At 40.7% G+C, this 10928-nt stretch overlaps 1 pseudogene; it reads left to right on the forward strand.

Moving 5' to 3' along the window:
- The first annotated feature begins 699 nt into the window (after nucleotides 1-699).
- On the forward strand, nucleotides 700-10719 carry LOC148026182 (acetate permease A pseudogene; annotated as a pseudogene).
- The last annotated feature ends 209 nt before the right edge of the window (nucleotides 10720-10928 follow it).

The raw sequence follows: 10928 nt of genomic DNA on the forward strand, positions 1-10928 counted from the left end.
TTGATTTTGCACTAAACCTCGGTTCTTCATGACCATTGAATAAGAATAAGCATTTGGCCTTAGCTGCAAAATTGCAATCTTATGTGGATGATGTGTTATCCATGAATTCAATGGGTCCCATAGGATCTCAAACCCTGGTGGGAAGAGTTCCTCGATGCCCGGCTCCGAAGTGTGAACATCGTTTGTTAGCTTCATACGTTCGCACTTTGGGACGGTTCGCACTGCGTGAGTATTATGTTGCACATTCTTAAACTTACGTGCAGTCCGTTAGTCGGCAAATTCGGTTAGCATTAGTGAATTGAAAAAGCCCGTGGGACATGATGATAATGGGGGCATCTTGGATTTGCGCCACTTGGAGTGATGTGCGACTACATTGCAAGAATTATAACCGGCTTGATGGTGAGGGAGTGTGTTGGGGGCTATAAACGCATGGTGAGGGAGTGTGCAGCAAGGATCGAAGGTAAGCGGAGACAGTAGAGATCATAATATTAGCACGCACATCTAATAGAGCGGGCAGATTAGTGTTTTTGTGAGAGAGAGAGAGAGAGAGAGCGTCTTACCACGGCTTGCAGTGAGAGGAGGAGAAGACAAGGAAGGAATAGAGATTCTAGAGCAGATAGTCTATTAGCAAATTAGAGAGCGAGGAGCGTAGTAGCACATTGGAGAGAGAGAGAGAGAGAGAGCGGGGGGGGCATGTCGATGACGACGCCGCAGCACGTGCTGTCGATGGGCCACCCCGGAGCAGCGCCGGCAGGCCCGCTATCACCCATGCCGTACTACCTAGGCGACAAGTACATGTGCGGGCCAATCAGCAACATGGTTGGCGGCGGGCTGCAGCAGGCGAATGCGGGGCCCCTGGGCCTCTCGGCGTTCGCGCTGACGACGTTCGTGCTGTCGTGCTACAACGCGGGCTTGTTGGGGGTGAGCAGCAGCGGGCCGGTGAACGTGGTCCTGGGCCTGGCGCTGTTCTACGGCGGGGTGGCGCAGGGCCTGGCGGGCATGTGGGAGTTCCGGGCGGGCAACACCTTCGCGGCCACCGCCTTTACCTCCTACGGGGCCTTCTGGCTGGCCTACGCGGTCCTTCTCATCCCGGCCTTCGGGGTCGCGGCGGCTGTGGATATATATCAGCACGGGCCCCACAGATCTTGACGGGTTCAGCCCGTACCAGGTAATTATGGGTCCCAGAGATTAAAAAGGCCCCTAAAATGAGGTTTGGTCTCTCCCCGACTGATTCCCAGGTTTCGAACTCCGCACCTTCTCGATCGCAGGCAGACGCTCACAACCATGCGACCGCGTGAGAGGATGATGACAGAGCTCCATCATGCAAATTAATTATTCAAATAAATATAAAAAATTAAACAACCGGCAAATCACCGGAAGAGAACCGACACGTCCGCAAAAGTCTGGGGCCCATACTGATATTTATCTTCAGCCGGTGGCGGCCGCCTACAAGGAGGCCTCGGCTCAGGAGGACCTGGCCCCGGCCGTCGGGACCTTCCTTCTGGCCTGGAGCATCTTCACTCTGCTGATGCTGGCGTGCAGCCTGCGCACGTCCGCCGCCCTGGTCGCCCTGTTCGCCGCCCTCTCCCTCACCTTCGCCCTGCTCACGGCCACCGAGCTCCGGCACTCGCCCTCCATGCATCGCGCCGGCGGCTTCACCGGCATCGTCACCGCCCTCATCGCCTGGTACAACGCCGTCGCCGGCATCCTGGCCGCCGACGCCAACGGCCCCCTCTTCACTCTCCCCGTCGGCAAACTTGGCCTACTTGCCAGCCCCAAGCAGTGAAGAATGCATGCATGCTGTGGCCATCGTACTCCCCACCACACGAGCAGTTTTCGTGGAAAATTGAATTTCTAAAAGAAGAACCTTTGAAAATCAGCCTCAAGTCCCCCTCAATAATAGTAACTAGCTAGCCTGGGCCGGCTCACTAGCGGTGCTTTGCGTGGTTGGTTTGCGCCATTGTAAATTTTTGTAAAGGTTGCTCGGATAAAACAACATGCTTGGTGCACATGGCATAAAGCTATGATAGAAAAGAAAATTTATTGAATCTAGGTTTTATGTGATGAAAAAGATACTTGAAGCTCTATAGCGTCCTATTCAAAAGTTCCTATGCATCGAGCTCTAGATAAATAACTTCATACACAACAATTTGTCCCTATCACTTGAATAATGCGATGTGAAATTGATCTTCTTTTTAGCACACTATCTTTAACTTTGTAGCACTTAAAAAATTCTCTCATAGATCTAGGAATATAAGGAATCAAATGTGAGACATATTCATATTATAGGGTTTTGTAAGAATGTGCAAATATTTGCAAGAACATGACTAATACATCCACGAGAAACATACCTCAGCAATATATTCACGTGTATACACTCGTCATGCCAAAAAGAGATAGATATGGCCTAAAAGAGATATATTGCCAATGTGTAGATGATAGAGGTAAGCTAATCATTAAAGGGAACATGGCATTGGTAAGCTTTCAAGAAAGATACATACATCTCAAAGTGTTGGCTGTGCATGCTAACTCATACATTAACCACCCAATAAGCACGATTAGAAATGGCTAAAGAAAACATCTATATCTTGCAGGGAGGATAAAGATAATAGGGATATATAAGAACCACATGAATGAAAAGGATTCCCCTACTTTCTAGGGATACAATATAAAGAAAAGCATCTCCTACTATTGTCAACTTGTAGACCATTTTATTTGGTTTCCCAAATCTTAATCTCAAAGGGGCGAGAAAGAGAGATGTCCTCACCATCCAAGCCAAGGGCCCTTATCTCAAAGGAGAAGCCATTGCATGCAAGAGATAGGTGCTTCCTAATGGCTTAGTGAAATGCCAAGTACACCCATTAGGGCATAGTGGACAACAACCACTTCTTCCTCTGGCATAGGCTACATTACTATTATCATCAAGACTACTACACATTTAAAACCCTTATAAGAACATTCCATGGTTTGAACCATACATTACAATCAAACATTGGAAAAGTTTGTTAAGGCTTGGCATCAATCTCGTTAGCTTTGAATCTTCGAATCTATATTCATTATTAACAAGTTATCATGAATCAATGACAAAATGAAAGAGGCAAGCATTACACACACACACACACACGGGTAAGTTACTCATGAATATATGTGTGCATCACATGGTTCAAAATAAGATATTTTTAAAATACCAACTTTATACATTTTTTACATGCAAAAGGGTGTAATATAAAGGGGTTATTTATAGATTTAATACAAAAGGATTATGTTTTATTCAAGAAAATTTCACCAATAAAGATATTTATAAATAGGCATTGAACACACGTAATATAGAGGATATACATATAGTAACTTCCTCGAGACACACACACACACACACACACTCTTTCTCTCTCTCTCTCTCTCTCTCTCTCTCTCTCTCTCTCTCTCTCTCTCTCTCTCTCTCTCTCTCTCTCTGTGTGGTGCACAGATCGGACGCCATATGCGCGCATAGTGAGCGTCAGAAGGTCCCCAAGAACAAAAGAACTCTACTTTTTGCACAAAAAACAATGAAGAAAGCTTGCATGACATGAAGCAATAGACTAATTGGGTGCAATCTCCCCCCATGCCTTGTGTGAGCGCTCCACAAAGCATGTATTTTATATATTATTCATCTTCAAGCTCAAAAAATAGCCCAATTTACAATTAGCACGCTTTAGCTTTTGTGTTTGCTTTTGTGCCACTAAAGAATTAAAACTATTGGGCGCCCAAGGAGTCAGGCGGTACCCAAATACAATGTCCAATACAAATATTTAAATCGTACGCCCATGCGCATACAAAAGTAATAAATAAATATCAAGCGCTTTAATAAATAAGCGCGTTAAAATATGGACGTCATACCTAAGATACGCACCCATCAAAAATTGATGATAAATTTGAATACACGCTATCCTCCAATGCTTTCCAATGCCACCGCTGCATGCTCTACACATCAACTGAAGCATTCACAATTGTTAGAAAAATAATACAATTGAACCGGGATAGCAATTGTCCTCAATTGCTATTAGCTGAATGTGGAGCTAACAGTGTGGGAAAAGCATTTAGGTCTCTAGCATGCATCCATTGGGCCTCTTCAACAGGATGGTTTTTAAACTTGACCAAATATCTAGAATATCTACGGCCAGTTCTGGTGGTCATAAAGTCAGTAGCTATAATAGTTTCAGGCTCGAGGATTTTAGTTTCTTCGTCTAGCAAAGGAGGGTTTTCATAGACAGGGTGTACATGTGGTTGTCCTCAAAGGTCGTAATAAATTGATATGAAAGGTGTTGTGGATTTTCCAATGTTGTGGTAATTCTAGTTTAAATGCATTGTCGTTGATTTTGTGTATGATCTTGAATGGTCCATAAAATCTAGGTGCTAATTTGACAACGGGGTGTTTATCTACGCTTTGTAATCTTCGTTTTTCAATTCGTAACCAAACATAATCATCAATTTTAAAACTCATAGCTTTTCTTTTCTTGTTTGCTTGTTTTGTGTATGATTGCTGGGCTTTGGCAATCATATCTTTAACTTCATCAAAAATAGTAGCATGCATGTTAGCAATATCATCAGCAGTTTGAATTTTGTTTGATAATGATGCAACAGGTGTAGGCAATCGATATCCATAAATAATTTCAAATTGTGATTTCTTTGTAGCTGTATGTGGTGTGTTATTATATGCAAACTGAAGTAAATGTAGATATGTATCCCATGTATGTGGTTTTGAAATTGTGTAAGCACGCAAAAGATCTAAAATGGTACTATTAGTAGCTTCTGTTTGACCATTTGTTTCAAGATGAAATGCAGATGAAAAATCAATCTTTGTTCCTAAGTTAGCAAACAAAGTAATCCAAAAATTATTGCAGAATTTAGAATCACGATAAGAAATAATGACTTTTGGTAAACCATGGTTAGTAAAAACAATTGAGCAACTTGAGATTGAGTTAAGGTTTTCTTGCATGGAATAAAATATGCTTGTTTGTTGAACCTGTCTACAACAGTCCAAATCATATCATGATTAGCTTTAGTGTTAGGTAGACCAGTGATAAAATCCATTGAAATCTGTTCCCATGGTCGTGATGGAATGGATAATTGCATTAGTAAACCATATTGTTTACCATGGTGTCTTTTTACTCATTGATAAATTAGGCATTCAGATACAAAATTAGATATACCAGTGTCCATATGTGGCCAATAAAAATATTCAATCAATGTACGCAAAGTAGATATAATTCCTCTATGACCTTGATATGGGGGACAATGGATTTCATGCTAAACAAATGATCGAAATGGAACAGTCACATAATCTTTTTTCATAAAACATAAATCCATTAGTGTAAGACAATGAATCAATAGGAATCCAATTATTTGCAACTAGTTTATTCCAATCAGCTTGAAAAGTAGGATCTTGGTAATAAGTATCTTTCATAGGAATAAGGGAATCAAATGATATCACAGAAATATTTTGAATTGTCGGTCTTCTACTCAAAGCATCAGTAACTACTAAGAAGAATGCTCTATTGAAGTCAGGTAATTGTAATACAGGAGCATGAGTTAAAGCATGTTTAAGCAAATCAAAGGACTTTTGTTGATTGTCAGACCAATTATACACAATACCCTTCTTTAAGAGTTTTGTCAAAGGTAATGCAAGTAATGAGAAGTTCCTCACAAATTTTCTGTAAAAGCTAGCAAGACCTAGAAAAAAACGTAATTCATGCACATTTTTGGGTATCGGCCAATTTAAGATTGCTTCTATTTTTTTAGGGTCGACTTTAATACCTTCTGATGAAATAATATGTCCTAAATATTCAATTTCTGTTTGGAAAAATTCACTCTTTTCTGGATTAGCATATAATTGATTGTCTTTTAGTAACTTAAAAACTAAAGACAAATGTTCATAATGCTCATTCTCATTTTTATTGAAAACTAATATATCATCAAATAAAATAATAACACAATGCTGATGTTTCAAAAATATGCGATTCATCATACGACTGAATGTAGAATGGCATAACAAGAAATTCATAGTGTCCAAATTGTATTCTAAATGCAATTTTGAATATATCAAATTTGTCCAATCTTACTTGATGATATCCAGATTTAATCTATCATACTGAATATGGCAGATCCTTGTAGCTTGTCCATAAGATCATCTACCCTAGGAATCGGGTATCTATTCTTAACAGTAATTTTATTTAGGACACGATAATCAATGCGCATGCGATAGGTATTATTTTTCTTCTTTACTAATAAGACAGGTGCACTAAATGGAGAACTACTAGGTCTAATTAATCCTCTGTTAAGCAATTCGTCAATTTGGTTTTGAATTTCTTTCTGTTCAATTTGGTTATGTCTATATGGTGCTTTACATGGTGATTGTGTTCCAGGAATTAAATCTATCTTATGATCTTCAGGACGTGCAGGTGGTAATCCAAGTGGTAAATCAGCGGAAAACAATCTTGAAATTGGGAAAGAAATTGTGCATGCCTAGGATGCATCTGGTTTTCTTTAGCTTGAATTTCATTCACCCATATTAAATAGGATTTGCTACTTTTACGTAATGCACATTTAGCTTGAGTATGAGTAAGCAATGGAAAATTATTGGAAGCATGCATACCATGCAGTGTGATTTGTTTTCTTTGAAAATAAATTTTAATTAAATGCGTAGAATAATCTATATCAGGATTGTATTGATGACGCCAAGGCATTCCTAAGATAATGTCACTAGACTGCAAAGGTACAACTAAGAAATTTCTTCGTTCAGTATAATCACCAATTTTAATTTCTAAATTATGCACCTCTTGTGTTCCATTATATCTCGTACCTAGGAATGCAGCCTTGAGGCGATAATGTGTAGAAACAGTATGTAAATTCAATTCTTTGATCAATTTTGCAAAAATAAAGTCATGAGTGCTCCCATCATCATGTAAAATAGTTTTTTCTTTACCATGCACAAAACATTTCATTGTTAATAAGGAATGGGGAGTTGGCATACCTGGCAAAGTATCAGAAGTAGTACCAATGTCTTCATATTCTTCCGTAAAATCCGGCATCTCTTCACGTTCTTCATCTTCTATTGCTCCCAGATAATTGATATGAACGGATGGCTTTTTGGATTGACAATTGGCTGCCAAATGTCCAGGTTGATGACATTTGTAATAAACTATGGGTTTTGCTTTGGATACATTATTGGTAATGGTAGGAAGTTTAGGAATATTGGAATTTGACTGTAGAGATGGCTTCGGGTTTGGATTTGTGTTTGATAGCAAAGCAGGTGGTCATGTCCAAGATTTACGGAATGAAGATGGAAGAAAACAACTTTGATTGAATCTTCGAAAATTTTAATTGAATTTTTTGGAACCAAAGTTACCGTTAGTTGAAAATTGTTGTGGTCACTTATCTCTTCCGCGAATTTTGTCTTCAGTGTCATGGGCCAAGGATCTTCAAGGGTTGTTGGCTTGAACATATTGACCTCCACATAAAAATGTCCAAGTAGGCCAGACATAAACTTGCATTTATGAGTTGCTTCAGGTACATCTTCAAGCATACATAGTTGCAATAGAGCATTCTAGAAACCATTACAACAAGCAGCAGTTATAGACACGCTTGGTACACGTGCATAGTTGGGTGCGTTTAACTGTGCGTATATAAGCGCGTCTATAAGCGCGTGTATATAGACGCAATTCGTGCTCTATATACACGTGCTTATAGACGCGCTTTCAGATGCGCGCACAAATGCGCACTAAAATTTTTAAAAAAATTAAAAAATATTGCTGGTGTGTCGTTCTTTTCAAAGTAGTCCCGTCTTACATTTCTTTTGGGTTTTTTTTGACAGGCGCGCGACACAAAGAGAGGAGAAAGGAAGAGGCAAAGAAGAAAGGGTAAAGAGGGGAGGAAGCAAGAGGCAAAGAGAAAGAAGAGGGAGGAGAAGAAGGAGTTTGTAGCCCTGTCGCCGCCCATCACAACACCAATTCAAGGTGAGTCCTTCTTCTTGTCTCTCTCTCTCTCTCTCTCTCTCTCTCTCTCTCCCCCCTCTCCCTCTCCCTCCCTCCCTCCCTCCCTCCCTCCGTCTCTCTCTCTCTTTCTCTCTCTATCTTTGTTTTGAGTTGTATTTTGCTACCTTCTTAGCTTTTGGTATGTTTGTTGCGACGAGGAGAACAACCAAAGAGCAAGGAGATGGAGGAGAAGAACCAGTTTGTAGTTGTGCCGCTGCCCATCACAACAAATATTCAAGGTGAGTTCTTCTTCTCTTCTCTCTCTCTCTCTCTCTCTCTCTCTCTCTCTCTCTCTTTTACTCTGAGTTGTATTTTGGTTCCTTCTTAGCTTTGGGTATGTTAGTTCTTGCTTGCTTTTCCTAGTTTTATTTTGTGCTTCATTGCTAATTCATGTCTACAAGCACGTCTGATATACAGAGTAGACGCGCTCGTAGACGCGCAAGTGTTGAAGATCCATGAAACCTCCTAGTTTTTTTTTGAGTTTTGTGGAGCTGGCACGTGTAAGAGCGCGTCTGATCCACAGAGTAGACGCGCTCACATTAAACAACCACACCTCCTCTGAGGTTTTTTTGAGTTTTGTGAACTTGGCGTGTGTAGGAGCGCGTCTAGCGTGCAGTGTACACGTGCTGATAGACGTGCAACTTTGTTGTGCAAAATATGCACAGAGAGAGAGAGAGAGAGAGAGAGAGAGAGAGAGAGAGAGAGAGAGAGAGAGAGAGAGAGAAAGAGAGAAAGAGAGAGAGAGAGAGAGAGAGAGAGAGAGAGACATACAAACATATAGAGAGACAAACAAATAGACATGTAGATAGAAATACTCACTACAATGCAATGGCACCTTAAGTGTAACGGATCCTTGCAACAGATCCTAGCTTATAAAATCACTTTTTTTTAAATGTATTGGCTACCTTGTAAAATTACTTATCTCTCACACTGGTACTACACGATCTTTGCAATGGACTTTTATGAGAAGGGGCTCATCATAGATAAGATATGTTTTGTTATTGCGTGAGAAGCATGGCTAATATTCTTGAGTAATGTTCTTGTGTTTTCCCCAAATACACAAAATTTGATGGGGGGGAGAAAAAGCCAGAGAGCATGTGGTTTTTTTTTCATACACTATTTTGCGTATCTATATTTGCGTCTAATTTGCAGGTGGAATCGCATCTATGTGCGCATGTATATGCGCATCTATAAGTGCGTCTATATGAGCATCTATATTCGGGTGTATATGCGCATCTATATGCGTGTGTAGTTTTCACTATAAGCGCACTTGTAGACGCGAAATTTTAGACATGCTAGTAGATGCGGTAATAAACGCGCCCGACATTTGTAAACACAATTCAAATATTGCATCTACAAGCGCGTCTATGGAGCCTTTTTGTTGTAGTGAACGTTCAGTATATTGTGAAATAGGTTCGCGATCCCTTTGTTGTAGAAGATCCCATTGTTTGATTGCTTTTTCGTGGAGTTGAGGTGGAAGGAAATTCTGCAAAAATTTCTTTTGGAAAGTCTCCCAGGTAGTGGGACAATCAACGCTTTTGCAGACCACAGTCCACCATAAGGATGCTCGGTCAACTAAATGGTTAGTGACACATTTAAATTTGTCTTTCTCAGCATATGATTCTTCATGGAAATAATCATCGAATTGACTGATAAAAGCAAGGACAGTCTTTCCATCGCATGATCCATTGAAAGTACAAAATTTGAAGTTTCTTTTGCTTATCTTTCTTTCTTTCCGAATGGATTGGGCTTCAAGTGTTGTATCGATGGTACGTCGTATAGGATCTTCAGGTTGTGATCCATCTTGGTCGGTGGTAGATCGTTGCAGATTGGCTAATTGAGCTTGCAAAGCTTGTCGTGCTCTTCGTTCTTCTTGAAGCTGCATCATAATCAAATCCAACTTTTGCTCCATTGTTGGTTTGGGTAGATCACCTTTAGCCATAAAATCTTCCATGGTTTGATCAGTCATCCTACAAAATTCCAAAAGACCTCACACACTCGAAACCTTATTAGCGGGATGAGCATAGCTCAAAGGCGGGTTTACAAGGCTTGTATATTTATTTTTTTTAAATTTGGCTTTTGGTAGTATTTCTCCTTTACAATTGCGAGATTCGATGTCACAATCGTCTTCCAAGAGAATAGTTTTGCGTATAGACTGCATGTTGATGATTATTTGATGTAATATGCTTCTGTCAATTCACAGGTGTGAACAGGGGCTTCCAGAGGGTAATAAACTGATTCGTGAGTTGTTGAATATGAACTGCCGCTATAGTAGTTGTTGAAGATGATATTTAGGAACTTAGTGACTTGGAGTGACTTAGAGTACTTGTAGTTTTAATCTTTTATGACTAATCTTGGATTTGAAGGACCTGAGTATGTCGTCACCAGATTCGGCGACGGCGGGCAGTACGTGCTGCCGCCGCCGACGGGTGAATTTGAGTAATGAAGCTTTTTATTAAGCTTCTTTTGAAGCTTAATAAGCTTATTATTAAAGCTTGAAAAGCTATGGATGAAATTTCTTATCTGTTCTCAATGACTTTATGAAAGATCTTCCCGCGTGGTCCTCCTCCGCAGAGGTCGGTCCCTCGCGATCTGAGTGTACAATAGGGGGTTCTTGACTTCCAGAAACACGCTGGTATCAACCGTTTGCCACGAGACTGACTATAGAGCTTGATAATTCCAGGAGCTGCGCCTTCATGCGAGATGGTAAGCGATTGGAAGCTCTCGATCTCAGCTTCGCTCTGATACCACTGGTGCACAGATCGGACGCCATATGTGCGCATAGTGAGCGTCAGAAGGTCCCCAAGAAAAAAAAACTCTACTTTTTGCACAAAAAACAATGAAGAAAGCTTTCACGACATGAAGCAAGAGACTAATTGGGTGTAATCTCCCCCCATGCCTTGTGTGAGCGCTCCACAA

Source organism: Lygodium microphyllum, chromosome 14 (genome assembly GCF_053477565.2).
Source record: "Lygodium microphyllum isolate KBCC chromosome 14, Lygodium_microphyllum_v1.1.10, whole genome shotgun sequence".
Classification (NCBI taxonomy): Eukaryota; Viridiplantae; Streptophyta; class Polypodiopsida; order Schizaeales; family Lygodiaceae; genus Lygodium; species Lygodium microphyllum.